This window comes from Plectropomus leopardus, chromosome 13 (assembly GCF_008729295.1).
Source record: "Plectropomus leopardus isolate mb chromosome 13, YSFRI_Pleo_2.0, whole genome shotgun sequence".
In the NCBI taxonomy this organism is placed as follows: Eukaryota; Metazoa; Chordata; class Actinopteri; order Perciformes; family Serranidae; genus Plectropomus; species Plectropomus leopardus.
Window position 1 is genome coordinate 2964265 of NC_056475.1, and position 12739 is coordinate 2977003.

Below are 12739 nucleotides of genomic sequence, written 5' to 3' on the forward strand. Positions count from 1 at the left end.
GACCCCCAGAAGTAGATGTTATCGAGCGTAAGGATTTCTCGTTCGCATCCTAAGTGGCTCTGAAAACCTTTGAGTCTCAAGTCTGCTTTTTGACTAGTGCAACTACAATATTTGGACCTGGATGTGATTTAAAAAAAAAGATTCAGAGATGAATTATTAGTCAATTTTCAGAAATGCATGAGCTGACAGAGCTGAGAATACCTCGGCTACTAAATCTTTACCCCAGTCGTATTTTTTCTTTACATAACACAATATTTATAGGGCAAATTTATTAATAAACTATGGCACCTCTTCTGCATACACTTTTTTTTCAAAAGCCAACACATCTTTGTCTGCAAGCTGGGACTAATTAACAAAAGCAGCCCAGCCTTACACATATCTCAGTGTCAGTTTTCCGGAGTTTATAATTATTAGCTGGAGGACATGATTATGCAGGCTCAAGGAATTATTGAAAGGGAGCTAACTGTAAGGCACTTGGTAACTGTAGCGAGCGCGGAAATGGCACATTGTGCTCGATTCAATGTGCCGTTCCTGCCTAGCTGCATATCTTAACCCTTTGACACCTGAGCTAATTGGCTTGATTTCTTAAAAAAAAACATGGGAAGAAGGTAGTGAGTAATAAAAGAAGAAATGACCACCAAATGATTAGCAAGAAATTAGCAAGTACAAGAAAATTACCAGAAAATTGAATTTTTTTTTTTTTAAATAATAAAGAATAATAAATTAATTTTTTAAAAAAACAACAACAGAGAAATGATCAAGAAATTGTGCTTTAAAAAATAAAATGTGTTTGTAACATAATTTTAATTGTAATAATTATAAATATTGTTTTCCCTTGTTTTTTTTCCTTTCTTCACTAGACATTTCTTTCCATTTTTAAGAACATTTTTCTAAATCCTCTCATTTTAATTTGTAGAACATTTCTTACCAAATTACTCATTGCCTTTTATGTTTATTTGTGTTTAATATAAAGAACTGGTGTTTTTTAATCTATAAAAGGTGCTATACAAATAAACTTTACTTACTTCTTTTCTTTCAATATTTTTAAAAGAAAATGTGCTCAGGACTTAAAGGTTTAAACACCTTTGAAAGGCATCTAAAAGCAGCACATGAAAAGTGATGTCCAAGTTTCAAAGAGTTAATGAAAGACAGAAAAAGTAAAATTTTGTGTCTTTAGTCGGCCATATTTGCAAGTGTGCACTGGGAGGTTAGACTATAAAAACAAATACGGAAGGAGATTAAAGAAATAAGCCGAAGGCAGCGCTCACAGCAGGTGGCATTGATGATATAAGCAAAGAACCATTTAGCTTTAGGGAGCATGTCTGATTTTCACTCTAAAATAAGCACGCGGGACCTAAGAGCCAGACACCCAAACTGTGTCTCTATTGTTGGCTCACAGGCCTCTTTGGCAGAGCTGGCCGGTGCCTTTTCACTCCTCGCCCACAGGAGCTCACAGCAAATCAAGTTTATTACAGCCCCCTAATTACAATTACAGTCTCAAAGGGCTTCACAATGAAACAATAAATGAAAATGATAAATGAAAATGGCACCCTCAGCCTCATACCCTCAGTGAGAACGAGGGGGAAACCCTTCCACAGCAACTTAATTAGGGACAAGGACGCAAGACACCTTGGGCTGGACCTCACAGAGAGGAATCCCAACGCTGGCTTCATCTCCGAGGCGAAAGTGGTGACAGTTCAATGACAGTCACCGCGACTCAGAAGGAAGGTTAATCGTGTGTTTAAGACCTTAAAACCTGAGCAAATTGGCTTGATTTCTTTCAAAATCATGGGGAGAAGGCATTGATCAACTGAACAAGAAATGGCCCAAAACTGAGAAAGAGATTTGTTACAAAAAAAAAAAATGCTAAAAATAAAAAGAATAAAAATATATGTGAATATGTATTTTTTTCTGTACCAAAATAAAATTTTAAATACATAAATAGAAAAATTTAAAATAAAGTTTGCCGGACATTTTGTCAATATTTTATTGCTAATTTTTCAGAGCATTTTCTTGTTGCATTTTACTGTTTTTTAATTTTTTTGTTTTGTTTGTTTTTTCAATTTGCGTGATAGTCGAGAGTCGCCCATTACTTTTTTCCCCCAATGTTTTCAAAAGAAATCAAACCAACTTTCAAGATTCAGAGGTTTAAATGCTTGCAAAAGGCATCTGAATGCAGCACAAGAAAACTGATGCTGATCCAGGTTTTCAAGGATTAAAGCTCTAAACAGTTGCCCCATTGAACTGAATCCAAAATACATATTTTCCTCTTACATATAGTGCTATTTATCAGTCTAAATGATTTTGATATAAGTTGCCAAGTGCTGAAGACATTGGCCGTAAAGTTGTCTGCCTCCTCTCTAAAATAATGGAGCTAGATGGCACTTGGCTTGTGGTGCTCAAAATACATTTTAAAAAACACAACAGCAATGTCTCTTTCCAGAAATCTTGAACCAGTTACCCAAAATAATCCACATCTTGCTGTGAGCAGTTTCATTTTGGAACTATTTTCTTTATACTGAACTTCACCTGTATCATGGCACAAGACGAGATACGCATCTTCCCATGGACGAGAGGCTCGTGACAGAGTGAGATGAGGACGCTGATGGCATCCTCCTCGGCTGAGCTGTAACTTCAGCTCGCTCAGTGGTGCTTGGGGAGTTAGCAGTAGATGCACGCTTCCATCTGCGCAGTTATACAGTCAGTGGGTGTAGATTGGAGCAGTTCATTATCTATTTATATATAATTTCTCTCTCTCTCTATGTTGATCTGCTCTGTGCACACAACATCCATCACACGTCTGTCCGTCCTGGAAGAGGGATCCTTCCTCAGTTGTTCTTCCTGAGGTTTCTACTGTTTTTTGTCCATTAAAGGGTCCATGGACAGAAGGATCTGCTGATATGCTGTAAAGCCCTCTGAGGCAAATTGCAATTTGTGATGTTGATCTTTATTAATAAAATTGAATTGAAGTTGTAAGAGCAACCTCTATTATAAATCTGCATGCTTGTCGAAGAACTATTTGTCCAACTTCGACTTGTGCATGAAAGCAACATGTGTGTTCTCTTACATTAAAGTTAACACAGCAAGCTATTTAACAGGGTTCCTTTGCTAAGAAAAAAAATCAGAATTTGGTCGTGCACAAAATCCAAAAAAGACAGATGTTGCAAATTGACAGGAGCAAATACCAAATCCACTGAGGTGCAATTTTTCATTTTAATGAGAGCTGAAATGTGACTGGCAGGTCACTCACATCAGTTTGTCTATTTTGTGATAAATTTGATCTTTTATATTAAAAAGCAGATAACAGAATCAGGTCAGACGATGTTCACTGCTCACACAAACACACCTGGGAGTTGGAAAAGTGCACGCTCACTCTTGTACTATTTGCTGCTGGGTTAGAGGTGACATTACATGCCTTTCACAAGGGCATCTTGAGCACATTTTTAAGTCAATTGGACTGAATTCCACAATGATTTCATTCAAAATCTTTTGCAATGTTAATATCTTGACTCAGTTAGTCTTAAAATTTTTAAATATTTGCTTTTTTTATTACTGGTTTTAATTAGCTGCACTAGAAAGTTTTAATTAACCAAAAAAGCGAATAAAAGACTAAAAGACTTATCTGTTTTACGTTTTAACTTTAAACTACAACATGTAAGTCAAGGAACATTATGCCTTGTCTTAAAACTTTCTGCAAGTTTTATTTCTAATTATTTACACAAAGGTTTTCACACTGAAACAAACTGCAGTTAAAATATGTCCAAATTCGGTCATTTACAGTTTTATTTTTTTTATACAGTAAAACACTGCCAATCTTGCCGCTTATTAAAAGCAGTATTCTACTGTAAAATGTAATAAATGTAATGGTAATACACTGTTGTATTGACGCTGTAAAATAAAAGTAGGAATCTAGCAATTTGCAAATTGACTGTGACAATTATCAAATCCATGGAGCTGCCATTTTTCATTTTAATGAGAGCTGAAATCTGACTGGCAGGTCAGCAGTTTGTCTATTTTGTGATATATTTGATCTTTTATATTAAAAAAGCAGAGAACAGTATCGGCTCAGATGATGTTCACTTCTCACACAAACACACCTGGGAGTTGGCACAGTGAAAGCTCCCTCTTGTACTATTTGCTGCTGGGTTGGAGGTGACATTACATGCCTTGCACAAGGGCACCTTGAGTGCATCTTGAGTTGGAAGAGCGGATGTCTCATTTTTCTTCTTTTTTTCCCCCCCAACCCCTCTGCCCAGATTCCTCCTCTCTCTGATTAGACCACACACCAACCCCCAAGGTCACAGAGTGGGGCTGATCTGCTCCCGTTTCCTACTATACTGCAATGACTCAGATGAGATTGCTATATCACTGTCAGCGGCGGCTCACGGGCTTGGCATCTCTGTCAGCCGCGGTTGGACCTTGGGCACCTGCGTCAGTGCTCAAACCGCGGAGCCCGCTGAATAAGTGGGGCCCACTCACCGCTGTGTCTCGCCTGGGAGGCTGTTGTGCAATAACGCACAAGGAAGGAGAGGGAGAGAGGGAGAGAGGGAGAGAAAGAGAGAGAGAGTCCCTTCCAGCTGTCGAGCGCATCACAGACAAGCTGGTCGGTTAACAGTGAGCCCTCGCGCAAAAACCGTCCACCGTATGTCCATGTGGGCATTGATCCGCGTGACAGACCTCTAAACCAGCCCTCGGGTTCAAGGTTTGCCCCTGACCAGCACCAATCTGAGATGGGTAGAAGGAGGGGGCGGGAAGGTTAGTTTGAAGAGGGCAGAGCTTTGTGAGAGGACGCCGATTTCTCTTATTATTTCACCGCTGGAGAGAGAGAGAGAGAGAGAGAGAGAGACAGAGAGAGAGAGAGAAACCCGGTGGACAGTAACAGCTGAGGGAGAAATCAGTCGGACCAAACGTCAGAACCTCATTAACTCCAAGGAGTCTGGAGGGAGAAGAAATCGCGTAATTCCTGCTAACTGCTGGTGAGATTTCTTTTTCAATGCATGCCTTTTTTCGTTTTATCGGGTTTCACGCACGCTGCTGCTGCCAGGGGATGATTTAAAATGTGCTCGATGGTAATGTTTCATTCACATGCAACAACTGCTGTTTGTGGAGCTACCGCAGTATAATTGATGGTTTAACAGGTCTCCCCCTCCTTGCAAGTGATGCTGATGCGAGGATGCTGCATGGAGAGACATTTGGTCAGTTTGAGCAACAAATGTGGGGCTCTTTTTTTTCTTTAATATCTTGTGTTGGAATGCAGTTGAGACAATGGCGGTGTTAAATTTCTCCAGCTTGACTTCTCAGGACAGTCAACACAATGCGACACTGTTGTTACTTTGCGTTAATGGGCAATTAAACGACGGCGCGCGCAACGTTTTCTGGCTAGAAATCCGCACCTCCGTGACTGGAACTCCTGGTCTCCTGATTTTTTTTGTTGGGTTTTTTTTTGGACCTGCTGGAAATCTTGTCAGCAAACCGCAACCAGTGACAAGGCTGTTGAGCTGAGGCTAACTTAACCTTGGAACATAAAGCAGTGTTACAGCGGGAGGGTCTGGCAGCAATATGCGTCTCTTATCTCCAACAACACGGCATAATACATTTTAAAATAAAATAAAAAAAATTAAATGAAAGTAATACAAGTGATGCCGTGTTTGCGCGCGTGCATCGGTAAGTTTAATTGTCGAAAAAAAAATCTATTATGGCGACAAAAAAAATCCATGTGGCCACATTTTGTCCCTTTTAAGTGATTTATTTATCTTAATAATTAGACTCCATATGTGTTCTGCTGCATATAATGAGAATGCATGAACCTGCCTCATTAAAAAACCTAATCCCATTTTGAGAAATCTCTCTCTCTCTGTCTGTCACTCTCCCTCTTCATCCCCTCACCCCTCCTCCCTCCTCCATCAGTGACCATGCATGCTGTAGTGTGTTAATAGCCACATATGTTGAGCAATGTTCAACTGCTATGATTCAGACACAACATCTTAAATAATTCAAATATTCCCCAAACCATCTCACCCCCCCGTGCAGAAGCAAATGCAACTCCCCCAACCGTAAAAATCAGGTGAAAATGGGTCAACACAAACAAGACACACTCCGAATAACAGTTTTGCTGTTTGTTTTCTGCTCGAGAAGAAGCAGAAATGAGCAACAAATGGTGTCAATCTAAGGGTGTTGGATAGAGCGCATGAAGGTGCGCCCTTAAAAAAAAAGACTATTTTCGATTGCATTTGTGTGTACAACGTCAGACGAGTAGCACATTAACAAACAAACCTGTTGGTTCTGCATGTTTAAAATGTGCGTGCGCAGGTTAATAAGCAGGCTTGGCGTACAGACTCTTCACAGCAGGAAGAGATATGATGTTGCATTCATTTTCGCTTCATCTTTTCAAGCTTTCCAACCAGCCAGAGTCAGAGGCACCCACCTTCCTAATTACTGGACATCATCCCAATGAAGGTTTTAAGAAGTGCTCCACTCTGAGATGATTGCCCCACTCCCTGCTCTGACTTTTGCATGCCACATTTTAAGAAGTCCCTCCTCTGCACATCACATATTCATGTATTTACCACACCTCTTATTTGATGTAATGCACAGTCATCTGTGGCTCCTCGCAGCCTTTTCACCCTGCCATCTCTCAGTCTGCACGCTACAGGGCTCATAATGCGATGACTCCCTGGACTCATGAGTGTGACCACAAGTAAATGACTTTTCTCAGCCAGTTTCTTCATCTGTTGAGACACACACAGCAGAGAGCCCCTCTGTTTTTCACAGCAAATGGCTGCATAGTGGTGGAAGGGAAAGCAAAACTCAGATTTATTGTCCAGCAGGGAATGTGTCAGGGAGAACAGATTTTGTTGAGGGAGGTGTTATCTCTTTCTGGAGCTGCAGATGGATATGTTGTGCTTCCCTGACTATACTGTGGAGAACCTGCTACGTCTGAGGTGGCGTGATTAGAGGATGTGTTTGTAATTGCTATTATTTGGATTCTGCATGCAGATGCAGTTAAATAAAATGTGTGGCAAGGATAGAAGCAGATTGTTGTGAGGATTAGCATTTCCATAGTGTTCCTCGAGGCACATTAAGGCATGATGCAGTAAAATTCAAAGTATCTCGGGTGATTATAAAATAAAAGGGGGTAATGTCTCCTGGAGTGTTAAGGGAAAGCACTGTCTTGGTATTTTTGCAGGAAGGAAATATTCTCTCCATAAATTAATGTTATAACATGTTTTGGAAATGACTTAGTATTCTAAATATTAGGGTTACCCAGGCACACACACATTGCCCTGCACAGACGCTTGATGGCACAAAAGCCACTGAAAATGCTAGAACAGGTTGCCAAAAACACCCATGTTCTGCAAAAACACCCATGTTCGGTACAAAAGCTGCTGGAAATGCCGTGACCAGTTGTCAAAACAACTATGTTCTGTCGCACAAAAGCCACTGGAAAAGTTAAGATAGGTTACTAAAAAACCCACCCACATTCAATGGCCTGAAAGCTGCTGGAAAAGCTGCAATGGCTTGCCAGAAACACTCACGTTTGATGTCACAAAAGCTACGGAAAAAGCAGAGCCATGTTAAAAACACCCGTGTTCTGCAAAACAAAAGCTGCTGGAAAAGCAGCAAAGGGTCACTAAAAAACACTCATTTTTGACAGCCCAATAGTCGCTAGAAATGCAGAGACATGTCGCCAAATCAGCCATGCTCTGAAACACAAAAGCTGCTGGAAGAGTGCAGATGGCTTACTAAAAAACAACTATATTTGACAGCACAAAAGCTGCTGGAAATACAGTTACAGTTTGCCAAAAAAAAACATGTTCTGCTGCACAAAAGTCGCTGAAAAAGTACAGAGGGGTTACAAAAGAACCACTCATTCATTAGCACAAAAGCTGCTGGAAAAGCAGCAATGGGTCGCTAAAAACAATTGTGTTTGATGGCACAAGAACTGTTGGAAATGCAGTGACATGTCGACAAAAAACACCCATGTTCTTTAGCACACAATCTGCTGAAAATTGCTAAGGCTAAGATAGCACTGTCCTGGTGTTTTAGCAGGAGGTAATTATCCTCTACATGAATTGATGTTAATGTTTATTACATGTTTTGGAAATGACCTAGTATTACCCAGGCACACACACATTGCCCTGCACAGAAGCTTGTTTTAGAGATGCCAATCTATGCCAAGATCCACCACACAGATCAAGTGGAGATGGGGCATCAAGCTACTGTCTGATGGTGATAATGATCACAGCTGACAGGATGTAATCACGAGAGCCCTCTAAGTATATTGAAACCTCGGCCATGATCGTGTCAGTCATGACCAAGAAGATTCGAGGGGAAATTTACAGCGGGTCTCAACAGGGGCAGAGATGATGAGAAGTGGAACAAGGCCCGACAATGAGGAGGCCATGCTGGGTTAATACAGACAGGGAGAGATGGACACACACTCGCTTCACTCATCCTGCACAACCAAAACATAATTTGTAGGATGAAGTGGAGAAATTGAATATTTTAAGGTTGTGGAGTGCTTTTGCATTACTGCGAATTTCTCAACATATTCACTGCTTCCCAGAATTTTAGTTACCTCACTCATTCTCCTGTTTGGTGAGCTCCCATCATCCCCCTGTTTATATGCAGGAGAGGAGAAGGATTAATTACTGAGGCTCCATTCACACAGGAATAATGTTACCTCCAGACGCCCACTGATTTATGATAATTTCTGTGATTGTCACTGATCTTAATCCTGCACAAATGTTCTCCCATATCTGCAATTTGTTACGTAAAACCTCCACAAACAAATAACTCGTGTTACTGTATTCTGGCAGAGATGGAGGACTCCCGACAAGAGTGATCTCATGTGCACATCCAAGTGATTCAGGGACCAAACCTGCTTGCCAAAACTGCATAAAACATTTTCAACAAGTACATTATGTGCAGAGCAAATCATCGACTATTGTTTGAAGAAAGACTGTTTGAGCTGCCATCGTCGCACAGTTACACCGTCTAAATTGTTCTTGTAAGATTACCACTGAGATTGGAGTTGGTAGTTAAAGGTATTATTTTGTGCTTGACTGCTTGCCAAAAGCAGTTTTTGTGGGAAAAAAACCCATATAGACAAAGAAAGTTGTGCAACATTTCAAACAATTTAGCACACTTGCCTCTAAATGAATTCATGAACATTCATCATCCAACATTACCTGCTCAGGATCCATTGTCGCTGCAGATGTTCACCTTTTGTTTCTCACACTCTGTTTGTAGTGCAGAAGAGAGGAGGGAGGAGGAAATCGCCATCACAGAATCACACTCTGCAAACAAGAAGCAAGAAATCACAGATCAGAATAAACATTTGATTCAAGCTTTTCAGATTGGAGCCTCTATGAAATCTGTGTGTTTGCACTGTAGTTGTTGGAATAAAACCTGTGCTTTTTTGTAACCCAATCACCAGATAAAAATGCTTGCATTGCCTGTTGATGCAAACCAGGGATATGTTATACCGGTATGTTAATGTGTAGCACTCTTCTTGACACTTTATATCCAAACAAGGCCATGGTTAATGTATGTTAAGGCACAAAGACCACCTGTTTGTGATTAGGAAAAGATCAGTTTTTGGCTTAAAATACCCGCATTTGGTAGCCCAAATGCCGCTGGAAAAGCAGTGATGAGTTGCTAAAAAATACCTTTGATAAATGGCACAAACAGCGCTAGAAAAGCAGTGATGGGTCCCTTAAAAACAGGCTGCAGCACAAAAGCCACTGTTACAAGTATTCACAGGCCTCTGAAAAACATCTTCAGTTGGTTACATACAAGGTGATGAAAAGCAGTGATTGTCTCTAAAAAAACCCTATGTTCAATGGCACAAAAACCACTGCAAAGGCAATGACCAGTTGCTAAAAAACAGCCACAGTCAGCAGCACAAAAGTTGCTGTAAGAGAGTCCATGGGTCTCTAAAAAACATCTACATTCAATGTCACAATACCTTCTGAAGTTGAAAATGGGTCATTAAAAAGCACCTTATTCCTTATCCTTATTCTAAAGCTGCTGGAAAAGCAGTGATTCACACTAAAAACACCCATGTTCAACTGCATGAAAGCAGCTGGAAAAGCAGCAACGGGTTGTTAAAAAGCATCAACAGTCAGCAACACAAAAGCCACTGGAAAAGTGTTCACTGTTCTCTTAAAAAACACTAACATTCACTGATACAAAAGATGCTTGAAAAGTGCCCATGCGTCACCAAAAACACCCTTCTTCTGTTGTACAAAAGCTGCTGGAAAAGCAGTGACTGGTTGCTAAAAAGCAGCCACTATTGGCAGCACAAAATCCACTGGAAAAGTTTCCACTTGTCTTAAAAACTTCCACAAACAACATCACAAAACCTGCAGGTATTAGGTTGCTAAAAAACACCCACATTCAGTGATACAAAAGCCACTTGAAATGCATAAATGACTTTATTGAGCATCCACTTTGTCCCCTGCTGCCAAAGTCAGCTCATAAACTACGTCACTTAAGAACGTTGATATGACATGTATGAAATGTACAAATGTAACATATCTGTGGTTTGCTGAAACATGCAATGCCAGAATTTTCCACTGGTGACTGGACTTATAATTTCATAGGCTCTTCCTTTTTTCAAACATCCATATCTGACTGCAGGTTGTAGAAATTATAACGTCATTGTCTTTTGCTGACTTTCACCTTCTCTCTTTAACCCTAAACGTCTTTCAGGGCTTACTCTGACCTTTTATGGTTGACAGCCAGAATCTCTCAAATATCATAATCTTCCAGGAGCCTAAAGCTTCATATCACGACTGTCTGTACTGGCTGAACGTCTGAGAAACTCCTGTGTCTGACATTGTGTTTTACATATCCAAGACCTGAAATGGTGTTGAAGAAAGATAAGTGCTGTATTCAAAACGAGAAAAAACTTCTTAAAAGGATGTTTGTTGAGTGAAGAATTGCTTCAGTTGTGCATTAATTTGATCATCTGGCACAAAAAAGGGACGTAGAGCATTAAAAACTAGACTTTTGATGGGAGCTGGCAGAGGAATGAGAGATATTTTAGGCTTTCCAGGTCGAAGACAACGAGTGGTCAGATTTTGTTCCTGATCCAGGTACACTGAGTTGAAGAAATAGTGCTTGAAGGTTATTGGCAAAGACGGCGGGTGCATATTTTGTGAATCAAGGTGCATGGCACAATTTGCAGCGGAGTGTGATGTGTGCAGAGGGAGTGGCGGCGCACTTCTGGTGTTGTTGAGGCTGCAGGCATACGGGAACAGACAATTAAACCCTTCCATGGTTGCATAACAGCCTGTACACACAAAAAATGTCTCCCGCTTGCCTTCATATCTCTGAGATGTTATTTTGCTCCAACACATAACATTGACCATCTCAGTCACTGATTTACCTCGATTGCAATTAGACATGTGATGCTTCAGGCTCTACTTTGGTTTCACACATTGGGAAAAAAAGAGGATGCACACAGCTGTTGCCTCGGTAACACTATGTTTTTGGCTGAAAATTTGGAGAGGGGATTGTTGGAAACCTACGGTCCTAAGGGCTTTATGTGATGTCAGAAGGAGAGCAAAGCTTTAATTGTCTCACAATCTTTTTTTTTTTTTTTTTTTAATGGACCCGATTAAATTGTGTGTGTCAAAAATGTCCTGAGGGTGACACCAACTTTAAATCTGATCATTTTTACTGCTGGGAAACTGCATGGGATGTCATGATCTAACCCCGACCAGTGAGGCAGGAAAGAGCACGAGTGTTTTTGTGGTTTCTCTGTGACAGCCTGGTGCTGGCTGCACAATATTTAATCAAGAAAAAACAGTGAGTCTGATGTGTGTGATCCTGCTTTGGCAGGGCACAATGAATCTTGATCAAAATTCAATTGCAATTTTGACATCTCCCTGACTGAGTGAGCATCTGCTCCTATCAGGGAGTGAAAATAACAAAAGCAAAATAACCAAAGCAAGGGAAAATCTCACAATGCACTCTCATGTGCAAGATACCAGTAGTGTCTCTTGAGTTTGAGCTGTTAACTCTTCTTAGCTTCATACCATCTATCAAAAAGTATATACATGCAAATGACCCAAAGCCTTTTATCTTACTTTTGTTTACTTAAGTTACAGCACTGGCTTTAAGATAACACTTAGGCTTATTTAAAAGCCTTGCAATGTCAAATAGTATAGGAAAAGCTTAAAGGTCCACTGTGTAGGATTTAGGGGCTTCTATTGGCATAGGCTATGATATTTATAACTATGTTTTCATTGTTTTTTTTAACATTTATGATCAAACTGAAATGGGTACTCTCCGGCTCCTATTCATTCTGACCTTATTTAATACAGCTGCTTTTGCAGTGATTTTGGTGTAACATACCGACGTCAAAAGTCATGTGCGTCCGCATGATACACCGCTGGGTGTTAACGGCTGAGAACGTGGCCGGACAGAACCATTCCTTGTGTTATGATACGGCGTCAGATGGCACCTGGCATGGCTGTATGATACATGTACAGGCGGCGTCAGTTGAAAACAAAAGCCGGACAGAACCTGTCACGTCAGCATGATACGCCATTAGATTGGTTGAAACGCTGCTGGCCAACGCAATATAAAGAACACAAAGGTCACTATGAACTGGAGGAAGGGTGGTGGTTTGGTTAAACAAACACCTGTGTACACTTCCCGTCTGAATGTAATTTTTTTCCCCCATACCTACCCATGTGCCTTTTTTTTCCCTAAAACTAAACATGTG

General features: G+C 40.5%; 1 protein-coding gene across 2 annotated transcripts in view; it reads left to right on the forward strand.

Annotated features, from left to right (window-relative positions):
• Nucleotides 1–4919: 4919 nt before the first annotated feature.
• The window catches only part of gabra3 (gamma-aminobutyric acid type A receptor subunit alpha3), a 110065-nt gene continuing 102245 nt past the window's right edge, over nucleotides 4920–12739 (forward strand). For both annotated transcript variants that reach the window (XM_042499612.1, XM_042499613.1), the window contains exon 1: nucleotides 4920–4976. The gene's annotated coding sequence lies outside the window, so the exon portion shown is untranslated. The remainder of the gene's footprint in view (nucleotides 4977–12739) is intronic.